The sequence below is a fragment of the Solea senegalensis genome, linkage group LG8 (assembly GCF_019176455.1).
Source record: "Solea senegalensis isolate Sse05_10M linkage group LG8, IFAPA_SoseM_1, whole genome shotgun sequence".
Lineage (NCBI taxonomy): Eukaryota > Metazoa > Chordata > Actinopteri > Pleuronectiformes > Soleidae > Solea > Solea senegalensis.
Window position 1 is genome coordinate 20,952,297 of NC_058028.1, and position 21,279 is coordinate 20,973,575.

Here is a 21,279-nt window from a genome sequence, read left to right on the forward strand (position 1 = left end):
GCAACACCAAATTTATGCAGTCTTGGGGTTTCTGTTTTTACTTTGGTGTTCAAACCTAATTGGTTTCTCACAAGGAGCTGCACAGTACGAGCAGCAGGCGAGGCAGCGAGCTATCCTCACTTCCACTCTTTGGTCCGCTTGATAGTCTGTTTGCATTCCTCACTGTAAGCGAACCGCACCGGGGTTCACCCACGTCTTCAGGTGTGCCAGAGTTCGCTTGTTTGGTATGCACCAGAGACAATCCGAGGAAACGAGCCCCGGTCTATTTGAAGCGGACCAAACAGCTCTGGTGTGAGCTGCACACAACTCTCTCTCATTGATTCTCAATATAACAATGTTTTGTATTTTACATAATGACTAGTATTGAGTATTGAGGGAAGGTGGAAGCATAGCAGCTGCAACAGGCTAACACTGCGTGTGGGTTTTGTTTCTCCCCGTCTGACCCCCGTGCACGTTGGGAGAGCATGCAAACTCAAGACAGAAAGGAACCTCAGCTGAACTGGCATTCAAACTGGTGACCTTGCCACTTCACCGCCCTATTAAAATACAAGCTTCCACTAAATGCTATAACATCCTAAATTGCAGGGATTTCCAGACATTTGCATATCACTTGATCCCATAATGCTGCAGGATGTGCAGCAATGTGGTGTGACTGAAGTTAACATTGTACCCAAAGACTATGGAACGGGTGGCCAAGAAAAAAACACACATTTCCTTGGAGACGAACTGGAGACGAGAGAAAGGAAGACAACCCCTCAGCCTCTTTAACCATGGCTCAGTTCAGTCTTACAAGACATTGCTCATAAAAATAATGTCGGTTTTATTTGTTGACAGCGTTTTCATTCAGTATTTATACCCATGCCACAGAGGCTGTCTAAAATTAATCATGTATAAGAGAGGGCGGTGTCGGGAGTTGTGAGCTATGTTTTTGCATGTTAGGAAGGAAGTGAGGAGCCAAATAGAGTTCCTGTTGTTATTTTGTATTGTGTATATTTGTGTCATTGTGGTTTCTTTACGTCCCTACGGTATGTTGGGTGTTAGTACATTTTCTCACTTGTACGTATGTGCTCGCCACTGACCGTTATGTGAGAAACTGTTTGGCTTTATAAAAAAAATACAAAAAAAGTACAAACCTCCATTCAGTCAAATGAGTATACTGATGGACAAACTCCATTTGGTGTACCATGTGCCACAATCATCTTTCATCTATTTATATTTTTTACTTGGATAGGATTCATAGTGTGGCCCCGCATGGGGAACTTTTTAAGCTGTGTGTGTGTGTGTGTGTGTGTGTGTGTTAGTTCTGCCAAAATCCAGCTTTGTTGTGTGAGAGGAGCATCAGCCTTTCTTAAACCTGCCCTGCTACATCCTGCTGTTATCTCCGCTTGATGCACATCCCACTTCTGCACTTACCCTTTTCATATTTTGTCTGGACTCTGCTGCTCCCTTCTCCTCTCCATTTTCCGGGTGTCTTGCTTGTGCTGAACTAAGCCGTCTTTAAAACCTAAAATTGTCATGGACTTGTAAAAGGCATCCTCAAATAGAGAAGGGATTTTTGATATCCCACTAAGACACCTGCTTATTTTTTTTATTTCCACTGTTTGCTCAGTACATCCTCTCTGAGTGGCTTCCTCCGGGGTAGTCTCCCATCGCTCTCTTCCCTAGGCTTACAGTAGTTATGGCTTACTGACCATATTTGTGTTATTTCTCAGACAAACACTGTCGAGACTCGAGGAAACTTGGCGTGCGGTAACATTAAGGACACGGGAAAATACAGGCAATAATGATGGTGATGATGACAACAGCGGGGGGCGACGGGATGATGAGGGACTTTAATTACTTTTTAATGAGCTTTCTCTATTGTCAATAGCAATATGATGCAGTATTGTGCTGCATTCATGTCACTTTTTATTGACCGTGTTGTATTTACATATTTTTTGGTTCATTAGCCATCTATCACATGAGGGTTTATTATATAGGATTTATAAATATATATATATATATATATGGTGTGTTATGTATAGAGTCTTGCATTTATCTGGTTTTAATTTGTCCTTAGTGCATTTAGATGAACATTAACTCAGCTTTGCTCAGCCTGCCCTTTCTTTTTTTCCTGGGATCAATAGTTATTGAAGGAGTAACATGGGGTGCAATTAACTTGACCGCTGTAACCTCCAAAGTTTCACGTCCGCAGAGCTAGTCAGCACGATTGTGCAAACCAGTGTACAAATCAAATGAAGGGGAGGGGGGCACCTTTGAGACCTTAAAAACACATGTGTGGCCTTGTCCCTGGAGCATCTGGCTTGTCGGAACAATGCAGTCTGCCCACAGTGTCTCATCCACTGACACTTAATTTGTTGGGCCGGAATGTGGATGCTATCGGCTGAAAGGCTAGAATATAAAGAGCAGAGAGTTTATTTATTGTGATGGCTAGCTGAAAAGGAAGGAAGTGAATTCCCCCCACCTTTAACTTTGAAAAGAAAAAAACATACCACAAACAATAATAGGTGTCTAAGGGAAGTCTGTCTATCCCACAAATCAAAAAAGCTGCTGTCCCCCCCCCATTAGCTGATGTGGATTTGATTTAGAGCTGGCTAATCCAGCATGTAGACCACAGTGAGGGAGTGATACATGTGTGTGTTTGTGCGCTGCAAAGAGAGAGACAGGGAGAGATCACGGGATACAAGAAACAAGACTCACTATCACAGCCGAGACAAGAGAGGCAGAACCTCAGGGACGCGTTTCTGAGAGCAAGGCTGTGTCTTTTGATGGTTCTGTTGAATCGCAGGCAAGGCTTACTGTACATTTCCAGATGACATTTGTGTGAGTTGCTTTACGTGTCTTTGTGCTTTTCCTCTCACTTTAACCTGTTTTAACAGCTTAAATACTTTAAAATGTGGTCTCAGGTGCGTGATCGGGAACGTTCATGTGCGCGGCATCGCGGCGTCCTGATCTCAAGGTAATTGTCAGCAACAGTCAAAACAAAATCTATGTTTGAAACAGCACACAGTGAAGGCTAAAAGCTGCAGTTGCTTCCGGATATTGCCAAATCTTGCCATGCGTCTGGGTTTGGTTGCTGATGGTGAAACTGAGACCCCGCCGCCCACCCAGTATTTTTTCTTTTTGATGTATACACTTAACTTATTGTCCCACCTCATTATGGAAAACAAAGAGACACGATGCCAGTTTTGTCTATGACACACAAGCTGGCACTTGAAAGGAAATCAACCTCATGTGATTTGGCAAGGAGAGACCGATGAGAGGGGGAGTGAGGAGAGGCACTGGGAGAGAGAGAGAGAGAGAGAAAGAGAGATGGAGAAACGAGATTGATCACTGTGTGGGTAGAAATGTCAGAGTGCTCCAGGCTATGCATTTTCCACGTGGTAGCTGCCATTTGTGCTCTTTTTCACACGTCTGTCTAATGCTCTCTCAGACTTCACCTCACAGGCACCTTCTGTCTCTTTTTTTTTTGGGTTGAGGTTTTTGTGCCTCTCCTCCCTTGTAAGCACCCAATTTGTTAAAACCTTATCTCACCCATGGATGGTGGACAATATTTCCGTGACAGCTTTTGTTGTTGATTTATTTTGATTTAAGTTGAACACTCTCACTCTTGTTTAAACTAAGATACATCTGACACATTTTTGTACATGTTTTATATGGTTTTCCCAGTAATGCTGTCGCTGATTCTCCACAAATACAGTGCTGGTCCCCATCCCTTCATGTGCGCCATCATTCTCCCCGCATTACATTTTGTTACCTCTCTGCCTCTCGTCTCTGTGCTTCTCTCCAATTTTCTCCTCCCCGCTTCTTCCGGAGGAAGCCAGTGCTTCTCCCTAATTGACTGGTTTTGTCAAACTCCCAGATCCACTGTTGGATATTGGCTGGGAGAAGAAATAGACGTGAGCGGGTGTGCAAATGCCTCGGTGCCGTCATTGTGGGTTCCATATGAGCGTGTTAGAACGTGGTTATATTTATGTGCGCTCGCGTCATATTACTGTGCTTCATGCTCTCATCTAAGCCTCTGTGAGGGACGTCTTCTCGCCCACCCAGGGAAAGCCAGGATTTGCGGGGAAAACCATAATAATAATCAATCTTTAGGCACAGCCACTTCTGAGACCTGCAGGAGTCAGAGCCTCTCGTGCCACACTGCTGAGCAGCATGGAAGCTCGCCAATTAAGTTCTCCCTGCTCAGCACTGCATATACTTATTTCAGTCATATTGTTGAGGCGGAGATTCTTTGAGCTTCAGTGATCACTGGAATGTACACCGCATGTATAAAGCATGCAGCTGTGGATAAAAGGTAAGCTCCTAGTTTTGCCCTCAGAAAATCCTGAATTTTTCATGGTATGGATTCAGATAAAGAAAGCTTTCATTTGACTGTATATATTTCCATCTGTTGCTGAAACTGAATGCACAAAATAGCCATATATATACACTGTATATGCACCTACCTGACACAGATGGGTACTTCCAGTTTTATTCTGTTTCTCCCTTTTCAACCTTTCTTCTTTTATCATATTTTCAACAGAGGTTTATTATACTTACCTAAGTATGAGGCTATTTTTTACCACATGCAGGAGTAAAATAATAAAAATGCCACAATCCCATTTCCTGATTATAATTTTTTTGCCAGCAAGGAGCCCGAATCCCTCTTACATAAAACAAAGCTGTTACACAAGCATTCCTTGCATCATCTCGAATCTCCGTCCTTTTTAAAAGAACTCAATAAGAGGGCACATTCATGTGGAAGATTGCTCTTCTTCATTTTGATTATAGTGCTGGCAGGTTGCAGACAAAGCCTACTTATGCATACTGGGGGATCAGCGTGTGTGCCTGCAGGCCAAGCTTAGCAAGAGATTCACTGGTCCCTATGACAGTCTCCGTAATCTGCTTAATCTCTGTCCATGCAGCACATCACATGTCGTCTATTTGTGCGGTTATATGTCTTAATAGCTGACTGTGACCAGATTTGTTGATTTCAAATGTTTAATGGTAAGTGTGTAGGCATTGTTGTGTTCTGCATTTACATACAGCATCATGTGTGGCCTGTACTATAGAGTATGGCGACCTGACCTGAGAATAATGGCGTCCAGTGCTGTCCAGTGGGTCAAATTTGACCAAAAAAATGGTCAGAGTTTTATCTCATGCTCGGTTGAGTTTGGACACACAGATGCAGCTGGAGTCACATTCTAGTTTGTATAGTGTGATGTGGGCAGGTCATTTACTCTCGGAGGCAGTTGGTGCACATATGTGTTGCAAATAAGAAGTCCTTCCACGCTACAGTATGCAGTAGACACCAGTGGTGGCAGGAGCTAAGGAAGGCACGGGTCTTCTCAAGTACAGACTAGAGCAGAGTGTGATCCCCAGTGAGCTTATGTAAAATGTTTGTGGCATTTTGTGACATTGTCCGACTGGAGCAGTGCAGTGGACCAGTTTGAAGTTGGCATATTGTTTTGGGGCTATTTGGAGTTAGGTGGTAAACGCTGCATTTTTTACAAAAAAATAAACAAACAAAAAATGCTTGTTGGGCTTTGGTCGGGTTCGGTTAAGTCATTTCAAATACTGAAACATAGAGGAAATGGGGTGAATTATTATTTGTTTTAAATTGAAAATATGGTGTAAACATTCCATACATAGATGTTTAACAATAAAGAATAAGTGATCCTAAGTGGGAAATGATTGACCTAATATTTCTGTGTAGAACAGGGTTTACTATTCACAACAGCACATTGAACGCATCACGCAGGCTATTGAAGTGTCCGTGGTGGATGTTCTACTTTTCCTCCACAACAACTCAAAATAATCCATGATGGTTGGATTAAGAGTTCATTCAGTAGAACTGATTGCCGTTAACGGTGAGTCTGAAGTTTATTATTCTTAGTGCTGATGACAACAGTGTGTGACTTGTGTGTGTGTGTTTGTTTGCGTGTGTATTCATGGGCTTAGCTTCAGCATAAGCCTGCACCGCACTTGAGGATTCTCAAATCTGACTTGATTTTAAAAAAATGTAAGCCCAGACACAGACACAGCTAACTTCGTAACCGATGTTTGAATCCTGAAAAAACACAAACGAGACGTTTCAGTCCAGACGCAGGACACCACACACTTGGAGATTCCAGGGACTTCAGAATATAAACGGACACGGAGGCGGACTGTCTCCGCTCGGCTGTGATACGTCTTGCAGGACACATTGAATAAGCATCACACTGTTGCCTCGTCGTACTGTGGGCAGCCCAGTCAACTCACCTTCATTGGTTATTCATTGGTTAACCACCCCTCACGCTACAGAATCATTTGGCCAGATAATCTGTTCAGATCAGCCTAAAATCAACACCCACCATTGTTGAAGGGGCCAGATTGGGACTGAAATCTGGCCAATTATCCTCTAGTGTGAGGCAGGCTTTATTCTGATGGTGTTGGAAATCCATGATGCTGGTCAGAGTTTGGACCTGGGCCTGAAATGCACCCTCGTACAGAACCACTTTTTAATACATTCAATCACAACAACAACAAAGTTTGCAGACTGTCAGGTACAGAAAATACACGCGAGTCCACAGTATGTGCAGCACAATGACACATAAGCGAACAGTGTGACAAGATAAAACAGGTGGATATAGTGGTTGGAGGTCCATCCAGTAACATCTGGTGGGCAGGTGGCGTCTGAGAGTATGACAGAAGTGTAGGGAAACACGGCTGCAGGCAATCATAATCCCAAATGGGGATTATGATGATATGGATTCCCTGTGAGAAACTAATTATGACTTAATATACAGAAGTTTAGGCTGTTGAATTGAAAAGGTTAAAGCAATATGAGTGAGATAGGTCTGGTTTTTTTGCTGAGCAAATGGAGATAATGAAAATAATGAAAGAACGGCTAGAACAATAATAATGAATAATAAAAAACCCAGGGGGAGAAGTTTGGAATACATTGTGTATTTTCGATTCACGTGTCCCCTCCTCTGACACTGATTGTGTCACCGTTTTTTAAAAGCGTGCAGAAAGCTTGACTTTGCGTTTGTGAGTGGTACCACACATGCATTTGTGCATGGGAGTTGCAGGGAGGCAGTGTTGTGGCTTCCTTATTAGCGCAACAACAATTTATAGGAAGTACTTAAAAGCAGTGGCCTAAGGTTGCCATAGTTTACAACCACGCAGGCTTTATTGAATCGCTGCAACTCTTTCTAGTGGCAAAAAGTGCACATTGTGTTGTGAAAATGTTAAACAGGTCTTTGGGTGAGATAAATGTGTTTGTGCATCACTGTGCACACAAGTACGCCTAAAGAAAGTTTATTAACTAGAAGCCCAAACATTGTTCAACACCTCCGCAGATTGCATTTGGGATATGCACATCTCAATAAAAAGATATTTTGGGGCCGCAATCCTCTTTGGTCTAATTGATCGCGGTAACAGAGTGGTTCTTCATTTTTATCCTTCCCTGGGAGATCATTTTTAGACAATCTCATCATACCAGCTTATATTTGTAAACATACTTGGTTTGGGTACAAAATTGGCCTTTTGTTCTTTTATTGTGGTGCTCAAGTAGGTCTTGCCACTCCACGCAGAGTGAGAAGTTCATCCAAGTTTTTTTTTTGTTGGATTATTATTATTATGATCTATTGTCTTGTTATCACTTGTTAATTGAGTGTCGCGGCTTCATTGAAGTGAGGCCAACACGGGATTCAGCAGAAACAGAGTGAGTAGACAATATCCTATAATTAGACAGAGAGCTGAGTCAATTAAGTATTTTTAAAACAAGCTGAGTTTTGTGAAACTGTCTGTGATTCACCACAAGCTGTGGTATGTCATCCTTAAACAACCAGGCCTGCCAGCACATGTTCATTTATTTAGCCATGACTTAAACCCAGTTCCTCTCTACCAACATCACATTTCTCTCATTCTTTCAACATCTTGTTGCCAACAGAAATCAGATTCCAGCTGGACCACGACATCAAATGAACTTATGGTGGGTTTTTTTTCCAATTCATAAGCATTGTCTGCTTGCCATATGGCAAAATCACACTTGGCCATGCTGAAGTTTACTCAACAAGGAACGAGGACTGTTTGTGTTTGTTGCGCGAGATGTTGCCAAATCAGAAAACAGGATTGCGCACTGCCTTTGGCACACCTGTTACACAGAATAATGTATTTCTCAAAGAGCTGAATATAAAACTGAACATGGAAAGAAATCCTGTCCCATATGGTTATTTAATTAATAACTGTTTTGTGTGTGTTTGTGTGTTTGGTTTAGGACATTTTCTGGCAATAACACTGACCTTGTCAGGATCAGTATAGGATCAAAACCTGGTCCTAATTTCTGAGCAACTGGTTGGGTTCAGGGCAAACATTTGAATTGTGGTTAAGTCAAGGTTACGATCAGGCCAGGGGTGTCAAACTCATTTTTGTTCAGGGGCCACATACAGCACAATTTGATCTCAAGTGGGCCGGACCTGTAAAAATAGTAAAATAATAGCATAATAACCCATGAACAACAAGAACTCCATGCTTTTTTGCTCCTTTGTTTTACATTTAATGAAGGATATTTTTACAAAACATGACATTTCTTGAGAAATATAAGTGCAGTTTCAACAATATCGTGCCTAAATGTGCTATTTACACATCACACTGGAACTAAAAAGGCACAAACATTTAGTCACAGGTATCTGGAAGAGATTTAGATTGTAATCGTGGTGTGAAATTTTAACAAATTCATCCTGTGGGCCGGATTGGACCCTCTGGCGGGCCGGTTCTGGCCCCCGGGCTGTATGTTTGACACCCCTGCGATAGGCGATGGTTAGGGTTAGGGACGAGGCATTCAGCAGGCTGTCCAAATGCATGGAAGTCAATGCAAGACTTAAAATTGATAGAAGTATGAGGACATGTGATGCTTGACCTCTGCAAGCTAGAGCCCAGCTTGTGGTCTGGCAGCCCTGCTGGTTTTGACATGTATAGCAGGTCTACTTCAGTCAGCACACACAACACTGTACAGCTCTTAGATTATAGTGACCTACATGCTGTGGAACTTCATTGAACTGGGTTAGTGCTAATCAAATGTGTGCCCATAAGCATTGTAATTGTGTCCACAGTCTGTGTTTGTGCAGAACAGATAAGATTGATTAGGTGCATATTGGTTTGTTAGCATGTTGTCCGGTACACACACATACTGTACAGTAATGCACATATTTACATTAAAGTATCTTCTTTTCTTTTTTTTTTTACAAATGTAATATAATGCCTTTTCCAAATTAAACCTGAAGAAAACTATTTTTTATTAAAACTAATACCCACATTTCTCTCAGCTCCTCTGCATTTCTCCATTGTCTAAGTAAATAGTTTTATTTTATTTATTTTACTTATTTATATACTTTTCAAAATACATTTTGGAAAATATGGGGAATAAAAACATGTATTGTTTTTGCAACAAAAAAAAAACATTTTGACAGCAGCAGATTATTCAATACTAATAATAATAATAAAAATAATGTGGATTTGATTGTGCATGTGTGTGCAGAAGATAACAGAAACCTATGCAGCCACTAAAATGAGAGAGCAGAGCAGACCACAGGCCTTGTTCAGATTACTCGCCCAAAGTCATTATTTGTCATCTATAGATCGTATTCAGATTGATTTTAGAAAGACTTGACAGCCAAAATGAGATGAACAAAATGTTACATTTGCACAATAGATCCAAACTGCATTTAGAGCACGTTTGAAATGCCATTCCAATCAAATCTCTATGGATGCATCCCATTCTGGATTCCCTGAATGCCCAAATCAAATTTCATTTTTCTTTTTTTTCTTTTTTTTTCCATTCACTGCCTTCCCCCCATGTCCACGCTGTCGTAGTTCATACACTTTTACAATAATCATTATAATGTTGTTTTTCACATGTAGAAAGTAGAACAGATACAATAGATTTCAATCACTTCATTTGGGACATTAAGCATCAAACTGTGATCAATAAAACATAAAACACACACACACGTATATTATTGTACAAGGCCCAGAAGATCCAGTGGTGAGGCAGAAATAGATCACAGTGTGGCTGCGTTCGCAGTGACTGAGAACTCATTATTACTGGCCTAGATATTCACATTCACACCACTTTCCCTTTAGTCTCACACTTAAGGCCATCATGTGCCTACATGCAAGTACAAGTACTCTGCATGCACAGATACCCTCCCGAGTTTGCGTCGAGACTTCCACATGAGGCCTAAAAGAGAAAATACAAATCCGTAACAACACCACACCCTGTTTCCACCATATGTCTTCGCCTGCAGAAGCACAATGCTATTAAATATGCATTTCAACAAGTCTTTTATTTTTTTTTTTCCAACTCCAAGTCTTTGCCATTTTGCACTAATGATAGGTTAATGGTCTGTGGCTACTTGTGGATTGCCTCTTCACTCTGAATCTTTTTTGTCTTCCATGAGCAGTAATTGTTTTGACAGTGTGGTTGCGTGACAGAGTGCTTGTCTGCATCCCTCAGTGATAAATTGAATTGCACAAGAAAATATTGGTCTTTGGAGAGATGCAACGTGATGCATGCCGATGCAGTAATAAAGAGAAAATATACTGCATGATAGAAGGAGTGTGCTGTCGCACTTTGCCACAGTGGTGATTTTCACGGTAAGTTGACATTCTCTTTATTTTCTTCATTCCTCAGCCAGTCTGACATGTCAGAGACTTCATCTATTCTCCTTAATTCTTCTCTGAGTCAGCCGAGACATCTCTTTGAATTCCTGTGATGTCTTTCTCTTAACTACAGTATATGGTTCCCATCTTTCCTTTTGCTGTGATATTTTCGTGATATTAAGCCTCCGCCGATTACCTGAGGTTAAATCCAGATCACTTGCCATTGTGCTCGTCAAACAGAATGTACCATCTTTCAGTGAGACACAATGAGTGCCCCATATTTTTTATTTTTTTTGAAGACATTCACAAAGGGTCTTTATGTAAATGGACTCGGCAGATGCCAGGGTGGACTCTAACCCCCTGATCCGCACAGCTCGGACAATTTACGCCGCTTGTCGTCTCACGTCCGCCAGTATTTCTAATGACCAAAAAAAAAAACAGGAGCGCGCTGGGCTGGCAAGGATTGTCTCGCTGATGTATTCAAGTGAAATTCGATGTGGTGTCTGTTACGGAGATTTTTGATAATGGAACCTCTGGAGTCAGTGATGAGTTAAGTTGAAAGGTTTTATTGAAGACAGCTCAGATCCGAGAACTGAGACAGTGCCTGACATCTGAACAGTAAGACACCATCGTAGATTCCGTGCCAGGTTCTGATACATATAGTTAGTAAGCCTTGAGATAGTGTATCCGGTCCAGATGCCTGGCGCCTTCGTATCTAGTACAGAAACCTTGAAAGGCGCCTAGTTTGTGTCTTATCCTTATCTGGTTTTAAGAATATGTGCGTAATTAAACTTAAAGTTGGCTGAAGATTAGAATTTTCTATGTTTTATTCTGAAAAGTAAGTTTCCCTACTTCCTCTCCCGCTCGTGCGGAATTCTGCCCAATTTAATGCGGCTCTGCTGTGGCATCCGCCAGAAATAGAAGTGCTGCGTTTCCACTTTGGAGCGTCCGCTACTCAGCGGACCCGACACGTTACGCAGACACGCTGGCGAGAATGGATGTGTATGTGTCGGAAACAGTGTATTTTGGGCGTAAGCAATTATCTGGTTTGCAATAGCAGCGTCAGAATTTTAATTTGAGTTTTTGTGGAAATGTAAATTAGTGGTCGATATTAATTCAAGCTATTTCTTTTGGCTCCGCTGTGCCAAGCACAAAAATATTCAGCCCTATTGAAGTATCACACCATCTCATCTTAAAGGTTGATTAATGACACTGGTGATAAGAAACACTCATATAAGTTGATATTAATCATGGTACAAAGTTTTGCTCCTCAGTGAATGCTGAAGAAACCACTTAATGGAGATTGAAATGTTTTTTATGGACATACCTTTGCTGTTGTTGTTTTTTCCATCTAATTCTAAGCATTTTGTGACCAGATTTTACACATGCACTGATTCACCAATTAAGACCTTTGAGCATTCCAGCGTTGAAGGGTTTACTAACAAGCTCATTAGTCAGATGCTACTGACTTTTGTAAGAATGGGACACACAAGCAAAGCATCTTGCACATATTGACATTTCAGTTCCAGATCATGTTCCTCTTGTTGCAGAGAGTTTTTTTTTTTTCTTAAGTGTCTTTGTTTGTTTGTTATTTTTGTTTCCTTTAAAAAAGTGTGTTTGACTCGATATTTTCTGGGCAAATATGATTCAGGTAATTCGTCTTTAAAAGTAAAATCTATAATTAAAGGAAGTTGCAGGTTGGCAGACCTCTGGGGAATGTGATGTAGATTCAGCTTCACAGGTAGAACTGAATTACTGTGCACACACGTAATTGTAATCTATACTGTACATAAATGCACGTACAGCCCGGAGTACCATAAAAATAGAAATCCTCAGATGCTGCAGATATATGCAAACATAAGGTGAGTGTACCTTAAGTTTAACCACCCACCTCTAGTAATTACGCTTTGTTGTTCTAAAACATGTACTCATCATTCCATGCTGTTTTTATTGCAGCCATAGTTGAGAGGAGGTAGTTTTGAAAGGAGATAAATTGTGGCATTAGTGTGCAATAACTCACAGAAGCAAATGACAACGTGTTAATGAAAAAAAGTGCATCATATCTTGACCCTTGACACGCAAGGGCCAGTTAAAAGACAAATCGCTTCTGATGGTCTTTTCCAATGCAGTCTTTCTCTCAACCTCCGCTCATCAGAGTCTCACAGCGGGTGGCAATGCGCCACGTCGCCTGAGCGGAATCCTAATTAACCACTGTTGTAAATGTGCTCTCCCTTTCATTCCAGCCGTGTCTTACACGGCTCTTCTTTTGCTGCGTCGCCGTGTGATGTGGCTCACGTTGATCTCACCGGAGAACACAGTATTGAACATCTTGCAGAGACACAGAGTTCGCTGCTTCAAAGAATCCCTGGGAAAAAAAAAATATTGAGAGTTGACAAAAAAATAAAGCAGAGCAACGATTCAGTGTCTGCCACCCTTCCGTCATCTAAGCATACAGTATGTGCAGGTGTTAAGTACTTGTTGTATTTTTGGCTGTCTTACTTGATGTGTGCCACTCTGCAGAACGACTGAAAGTATGATGTCTCTAGTGGATTAAGCTCAAGAGTAAAAATGGAAAAAAAAAGAAATAAAATAAACACAGAGCAGGTTTGAGAGGCACCCTATGAAAGAAAAAAAAGCCATGTAGGAGTTTATTGTGATTGTATCACATGAATATGCATGTTTATCTTCACACTCCATTCAGCATTAACATCAAACACCTCCCAAGGCGGGGTTCACATCCATAATTGCTTCAAAGACATTTGTGCACACAAGATTAGAATTGACGGCACCCAAGATGAACTTGGAGGGTTATTAACTACTTTAACTGATTAGCTTTACTTCCTACCACAGCCAGTTTCTCACAATTTATTTTTTATCCCGGTCTCTTCGGGTTCACAGCGTGGCTTACGCATCGCAGCGTCCCATTTGTAGAACAAAGGCAGCTACTTGAATTAGTGCATCTATACATGAAAATAATTAATACAGAAATAGATATCTCTCGTTTGTTTGTTTTTGACCTGCATAGAACTGAACTTTGTGTCATACCAACGCATACATTTATTTTCCCTTTACGTGCAGAGAAAATGATTCATGACTCGAGATGCAACAGATCTAATCAATGTGGACTGGAGTGATTGTGAAGGATGTGTGAGGGCTGAGGGTGCTGGTGGTGATAATAATGAAAGGAGCATTGGGAGATGGCAGATGAATTGATTTGTGACACATCCAATGGCGTCAGTGAGGAACTTGACTTCATCCCGCTGATTGGCTGCACACACTTATAGTCCCCCGCTCTCTCTCTTCGTTAATTTAACTCTGGGTTGAAAAGCATACCTCACCATGTACTTGCAGGCTGTGAAATGTGCTTGGCATGAATGTCGTATTAAATTATTCCACACACACACACACAAAAAGGAAGAAAGAAAACAATCATCCTCTAAATCATGCTTAAATTTTTGGGCCACTGATCTTTAACCGTAACCGACACTAATTGGATCGACTGACTGGACTCTAAGTCATTGCCACTGTGAGCAACATTTGATTCAAGTAACTGTTTTTTGCAGGGAATTAGGTGAATGGACTGTAAATGTAGAACATTAGAGAGATACCGGACTAACTTGTAATGTAGCTGAAGCGGTCTGATTTATTTATCAGCGTAGCTTGAAGTATTACAGAGTTAAATCACAGGGATACAGACACAGTTTGCCTTGAGAATTTGAAAATCTCACAATGAAGAGAATGTGCTAAACCTGAACCAGTATGTAGGGAAGAGAAGTACAGGGTTAGGCAGTTGATGAATAGACTGATATCACCTCTATCAGGGGTTTTAAAGGTTCATATCTGTCGCTTGGTTTTGCTACTATAATGCTCTGCCTTCATAAGAATTGGACTCTTAACCCTGAGAACACACAGCATTCTGGCTGTTTAAACATATACAGAGATTATAAGAAGAAAACATTTTCAACTATATAAACACACCTGAGCAAAAAGTACTAACACATTTTAAAATCGGATTAAAATTTGGAAACACGTCGCAGTTCAAAGTTCACTTGGCTCATTTTTATGAACAGAAACAAAAGAACTGTGCGAATCGAAAGTCAAATTATATTTGTTTCATTCGTTCATTCTTTTCAATTCGGAACCAGTGTTTTTTGTGCAGTCAAGTAAATCCTGACTTAACCCGACATGCACTTGGTGTCTGTACTGCAGCTTCTCTCAGACGCTGACTTTACAGTCGCCCTGCAGCTAAAACGACAACCCCCACTGCATTCTACATTATATTCAGGATTTTCAGCCCATTTCACTCTCTCTCTCTGCTGTATGCCCTGCCATTTACCAAGGTCTGCCTTCCCACATATAGGGGCAAATGTGCAATTATTGATCCACATTATATCACTTTATAATGTTCACTCCTGTAATGTGCCATATTGTGCTAATGCATTCTCCACGCGGGAGACTGTGGTACATTGTACATACATCCAACCCCTGGGGCACAACTCTATGGTTCTCCGGGATGGAAACAGCTTTTTAGGCGTCACGCACATGTCAGGAACTTGTTTTGAGAAACCAGAGGGTGTTTTGAGAAACCGGAGGTACTCTAACGGAGTTTTGCTTCTGTCATTAAAAACTAACCAAAACCTAGGAGCTGCCGCTGGATTCATTTATACATTAATCGACGAAAACGACAATGGAATAGCAGCACCACATTTCCCTCACAGCAGCTTTGCTCGTGTGAAAAGAAGAAGAACATTTTTTGCTTCTGGGTGTATCGTATCTTTCATTAATTAATTTGACTTACTTCTTTAGCCCAAGTAGTAAAAATACTCTCCAAAAAACACTCAAAAAAGGTTGAACTTCTTCTGTTCTACAGATGGGCCAAGAACTGGCACATTACAACGGACGTGCACCACAGTGAAACCACTGAAAACGCCTTTAATTGATATCACGCGCACGCTAAAGACACTGCATGTGAATGGCTCCTTAAAGGAGGGATTTCTTTGACTGCTGATGTGGTTTCCCTTAGCAACAGATTTCTGCAAGGTGCTGCAACATGGCATGTTTTATAGATCTGGTTTATGGGAAATTACGTTGAAATGATAAAATTGGATCATCATACAGAGGTGATGCCATTGATGTTTATCACAACAGAATATATGTTAATCTCCTACTTGATGTGTGGTATAAATTAAAGTTATTATTAAGTTATTGACTGACTGAATGTTGTAGGGGTGAGGCTAAAATATCGATTTGGCGATATATCATCGTCACTGAATTGATACGCCGGAGCAAATATTGATATTTTAATGAATAAGTTTAGGTGCTTGAAAGTCGACGTTAAGAGATGTTCCAAACATGTTGAATACATTGACTTTATGCACTTTATTCTCTATGTTGTGAATAATCCTGAGTAATCCTGCATATTTAACTTTTCACAAACATTTTGTTTTCTTTAGTTCGACAGATATTGCGATGTATCCCAATAGGCCTATCGTGCAATGTATTGATTATCACAGAATCGTTGTATTATGATATTATTTGTATCGTGGACAACGTATTGCATACTGTGAGGTACCCTGTTATTCCCGCCACTAAAGTGTTGTGTATTTCTCAATTCTCTTCCCAATAGCTCTTGAAAAGTCAGTATGGGAGGAGCGAGCCACACGTGTTTTGCAAATCAGAAACAAGATAACATATCTGTATATCAGAGAGGTACATGTTAGGGTCAAATGTTGATGTGTGGAGTCAAAATGTGCAATTATAGCGCAGATAATTAGTGTCAGTAAACGTGGGTCCTATAGCCAAAGCCTGCAGGTAGATGAATGGGTGGAGGAGCAGATGATTAGTAATAGCAATGGCAGAAGGCGGCAGATGAGGAACAGGGAACAGTGATGACACGATCTCCAGCACTCTCAGTCAAACTGTAGGCAATTAAAGCATGAGCTTTCATAATGTCCTTTGGTGAAGGAGGTGTTACATACGGAATGATGTTTCCATGTGTACCTGAACCAAAGGAGCTTTATGTGACTTTTCTCCATTTTATGTCAAGTGAGACAGTGATATAAATAACCATTACAGGGTAGAGTGTATATTTTCCATACACACTTGTGAAAGTGTTGGCATGATCGATATCATACGATGCATTTCAGGATTATTAATTTACATTAATGGGACTTTACTAAGTGGAAGGCTTAATCAGTAGTAATCTGCAACTGGTCTGGTTGTTGTGTTGCATTACAATTCAAGATCTGTAGCTGTGTTTGTACCTTAATGTACAGATTAACCTTGTTTATCACGCTGTCCTTCCTCCTCCACATCCCTCTATCCCTTTCCTACCTCACTCTGTGATTCCCCAGAGGGTGTTTCGAATTTATGAAAATTGACTCTGCGTCTCTTTGAGCAGATGCTCTTGCTTGGCAGCAAGAAGCGCTTCATTAGTTATTTAAATCAGAATAGCCCGAGTCTGCATATCAGGCACTAAATTAATATGATGTATGGCGAGAGAAAAATGGAGCTATTAGTGGGGAAAAAAAAACAAAAACAGAATAATGTCAGTGGTGGAGGATGTGCTTGTCTTTGTTGTAGAAACATGTCTGGATGTCAGCGGTAGATATCAATGCCTTTTTTTTTTTTGAAAGCCTAACCTTTATAAATGTATTTTGCCCCCAGTAAGAGCCGAATAGAATTCACAAAGGTACCTATTTTTGAAGTTCTATATACATTGGCCAATGCTAGTATACAGTATATAAATATCACGCCTTTTTCCAAATGCCGACTTTGTGGTTCCCTGTCACAGTATCTATATGTGTTCAAATCATGAATTTCATAGCAGCAGTCTAAATGTCATTCATTTCCAAGCTGATATATGACTGCAGGGGGTTATGGGAAACGGGCCTTAGACCATGAACCGGGGTCCACAAACATGCCTTTTCAATATCATTTCCACCAGTCAGAAGCTGACAGGATGGCCAATTACTCTTATTTAAAAGCCATACTTGTGATTCTCGCGGTGTTTAATTTGACACACTGACGAGCAAGCAGGTACTTAATGGAAACATTTAACCAGCTGCTGAGATATATGGAGTTCCACATCAGCACAAAGTGGAAACCGCAGTTTAACTGCAGTTTATTTTGCAGGTACAGGGTGCATGTGCGCGTGTCCGTGCATGTCATACAGCCAGCCTGTCTAGCTTCCAGAAGATAGAAAGAACAGGCCACAGTGGTGTCACAAATTCCCCCCCCTTTCTTTTCAAGTAAGCCATCTTCTATTTCCCTCAAGCCCATCAGCCTAATTGGACCATTCCTTTACCTCCCTCCTCCACCGGTCCACTGAGAGCACTAAAGTCTGTACTTAGGTGCTAGTTCCGGCTCCCAATTTGTTTTGTGCAGTCTGCCACCTTGCATTAAGCACCATCACTGAACATGCCATTTGCAACAATTTGTTGCCTGTTTATATGGAAATCACTGCTCCAATTAGATTGAATGGCAAACAGCCTTGGCTGTCAATACTGTCATCCTGGCTGAGTCCTGTGGGGAATGTGCTGAGATTATGTCCTCATTCACCACCGTCTTCATGGATCCTGACCTTTTTTTTATTATTACTGCCCGTGTCGGGTATGGAGTGACTGAGAGATTATCCTCCCGGCACTTTCATATCAAGGACAGTGTGCAGTGTGATATCTAGTTAAGAGAATGTTTGGCAATTAGACATTCAAGATTAACTTTTCTTTGTTTACCATATTTTTTTTTCCACAAAGCGTCAACTTTCACAAATGGATGACTAGGCTTTAAAAGCTAACACTCGGAGACATGTGGCCTTTACAATTATACTCCCTGCCTGAGATTAGTCATCCTGCCTTTCTGTAATCCTTGTGGGTTATTATGAGCGGAGGAGACCGGTAGAGAGGTTTTCGGTGATCAATCTTAAACCATCCTCTCTAATTTTCCTCGGTCAGTGCTTCCATCCGGCCTGCCCTTGTCGCTTGGCTGCGCCAGCCAATTACGTCGTAACTATGTCAGCTTATTACAGGACAGGCGTGGCCGGTGCCGGCGTATTGACCTCGTGTGATAGGCCTTCCAACCTCCAGGCTCCAATTAATTACTACAATGCCCTTGTTGAGCATGTAGATCTAGAGAGAGTTAAATAAATAAATAAATAAGGCAATCAATCTACCTGTTTGTTAATGTTTTCCTTCTTCATGGATTAGCTTTTAATTAAACTGAACACGTGTGAACACTGGAGCATTTTGACAAGTAATAAAAGTGACAAAATTGCTTCTTGCCATGGTATTAAAATGCCAACAGTAGAGACTTGCCTTCCAGTCTGTGCTGGTGTACTATAGCACATGCTGCCTCTACACATCTTACCATGGAGCCAGTAAAACCAAAAGTACCAGAAAATTGACTTCCCCAGCATGTAGAGGGTTGTTTACTGCTTCTAATAAGGAGGAGATTAGACATGTTTCAAGTGAATAATCTGCAATTCTTTTAGTTTCCCTCTCTCTCACAGTAGTATGGATGTCCCACTTTTCTATTTTGCCCAAAAAGGTTTATTTACCGAATTATGACACGCAAAATGAGCAATGGACAGATTGCTGACCCACAGGCAGAGTGGACTAGCAAATTAGGACACTCTGAGAAAAGAAAGGCAGGATGAGATGGTGGGATGACAGAGAGAGAGAATGTCTGTGCATGTGTGTGTGTATAATGAGTGCGAGGAGTTCAGTGAAACTCAGTGTGGTTGTTATTGATGGGAAATATTCTATAATTAGCTTGTTAGGGCATATGGTTGGCCAGTGCACTGGCTCACTTCTTTGTCTGACCTAATTAGCAAATTACAATTATTTCACCAGCACAGAACTTGAAATATTCAGTTAACCAAACCTGGTAACCTGATTTTTTTTTCTTGTTCAAATTTGTTCAATTTAAGTGGGAGCGATGGCCCTGACAGAAGTGCGGTCCATCATGGTCACTGCACTTATAGCACAATGTTAAGAAGCGCCAAACGATGTATAGAGCTTGATCAAAAAATGCGCACTCGTGTATAACTGCGCATTGCCTTACAGTTGTCATTACTGTACAAGTTATCGAAAGAAAAATATGAAAGGATGAGAGTTGTTATTCATCTCAAAATGGTTTGAGACTGAAGGAAAGAAGCAGGCAGATAAACAGCGGGAGCAGCAGTAGCAAGCATTTAGTGCTTTCTTGGTGAATCTTGGGCAACAACAGTGCAGAACAGAGCTTGTCCTTCAAAGTGACAATGTTTACCTTCCTCCAACCCTCGCTGTAGCTTCACAACACAATAAGCCTCGCTCCTTGGCACCGTGGGCACCGATTGTATGTAATGGAAAAATATTGAGGCAAAATATTGCTTGTTTTTTTCCAATACTTTCGACTAATACAACTATAAGAACTGCAGGATTTACAGTGAAGCTCTGGTGGCTCAGTAGTGGCTCTTCAGTCAGCTGATGTGGTGTGTACTCACCGGCATTCCTATAGGCTTGAATGAGTGCTTGGTCCTTTTGTCAGTTGAGAAAGTAGGGAGGTATCCATTAACTTTCTTTCTTTTTATTCTTCTCTTTCAATTTGCTTCTCCTCTCTACCCATTTCTGTTGTGTTTGTGGTATGTGTGTGGGAGAAAGAGGCACAAAGGGAACGGCATGAAGGATGGCAGAGCATGACCGTTGTGATGGAGGTGTCCTGCCCATTACTGACAGGGGCTAAGTGGTGCCACGCTGTCCCACTGTCTGACCATCTTAACGCCTGGCTGGCCTCCACCCAAGTCATTAAAGTCACTTGTCCCAGCTGTAAAGTAAAAAGCCATATCACACAGGGAAGATTTGTGTCCGTGTTCAATCATGTTTATTGGAGCTGTATCACTGGCTCTTTGTTCCTGCTCCTGCTTGCAGCTGAGAGGATTAAGGAGATGCCAATAAGACCCAACTATAACTTCTTTTACTTCTGAAAGCAGTTAACCATCTGATTCCTCGACTTGCTGCTCCCCACCAAACTCATTTACAGCTTCAGTCTATGCCTTGTGTGCCTTGCTCCACATTCAACTAAATCCTTAAGGCAGCAGTTGAAATGACACGGAAAATAAATGAAAGTGTGGGCTATTGGTGTAAAGTATCTCTCTGACTCTGTCCACACCCACTCATATAAGTCTCCAGGAGTTAAGCTTTGGATGTCAGCATAGTGATGCGGCTTCATTAATTAGTGGCTCACTGATTATAGGAAGCTTGACCCAGGCTAGGTTTCCTCTGCTCTGGGAACAGGAGGAGGGGCAGCGAGGACACATTTTTGGCTGGACTGTGGACACTGCGTCTGTGGATGAATGAGGTGATTAATATGCAAGGAATGGAAAGCCCTCATGCAAATCTAGGCAGGAATAGCAGAGGTTCAGTTGCCGAGGGCGTGTGTGTGTGTGTGTGTGGGTGTGTGTGTGTGTGTGTGTGTGTGTGTGTGTGTGTGTGTGTGTGTGTGTGTGTGTGTGTGTGTGTGGGTGTATGTGTGTGAAGTAGTGAGGAGTAGTTAGTGAAAGAGGGCACACAAAGGCGGCCTTGGAAACACAAAGAATCCCTCTGTTGTAGCTCCACTGACACACAAATACAACAACAGTGGACAGGCTTTCTTTGGAGCCTTTAACCTGGA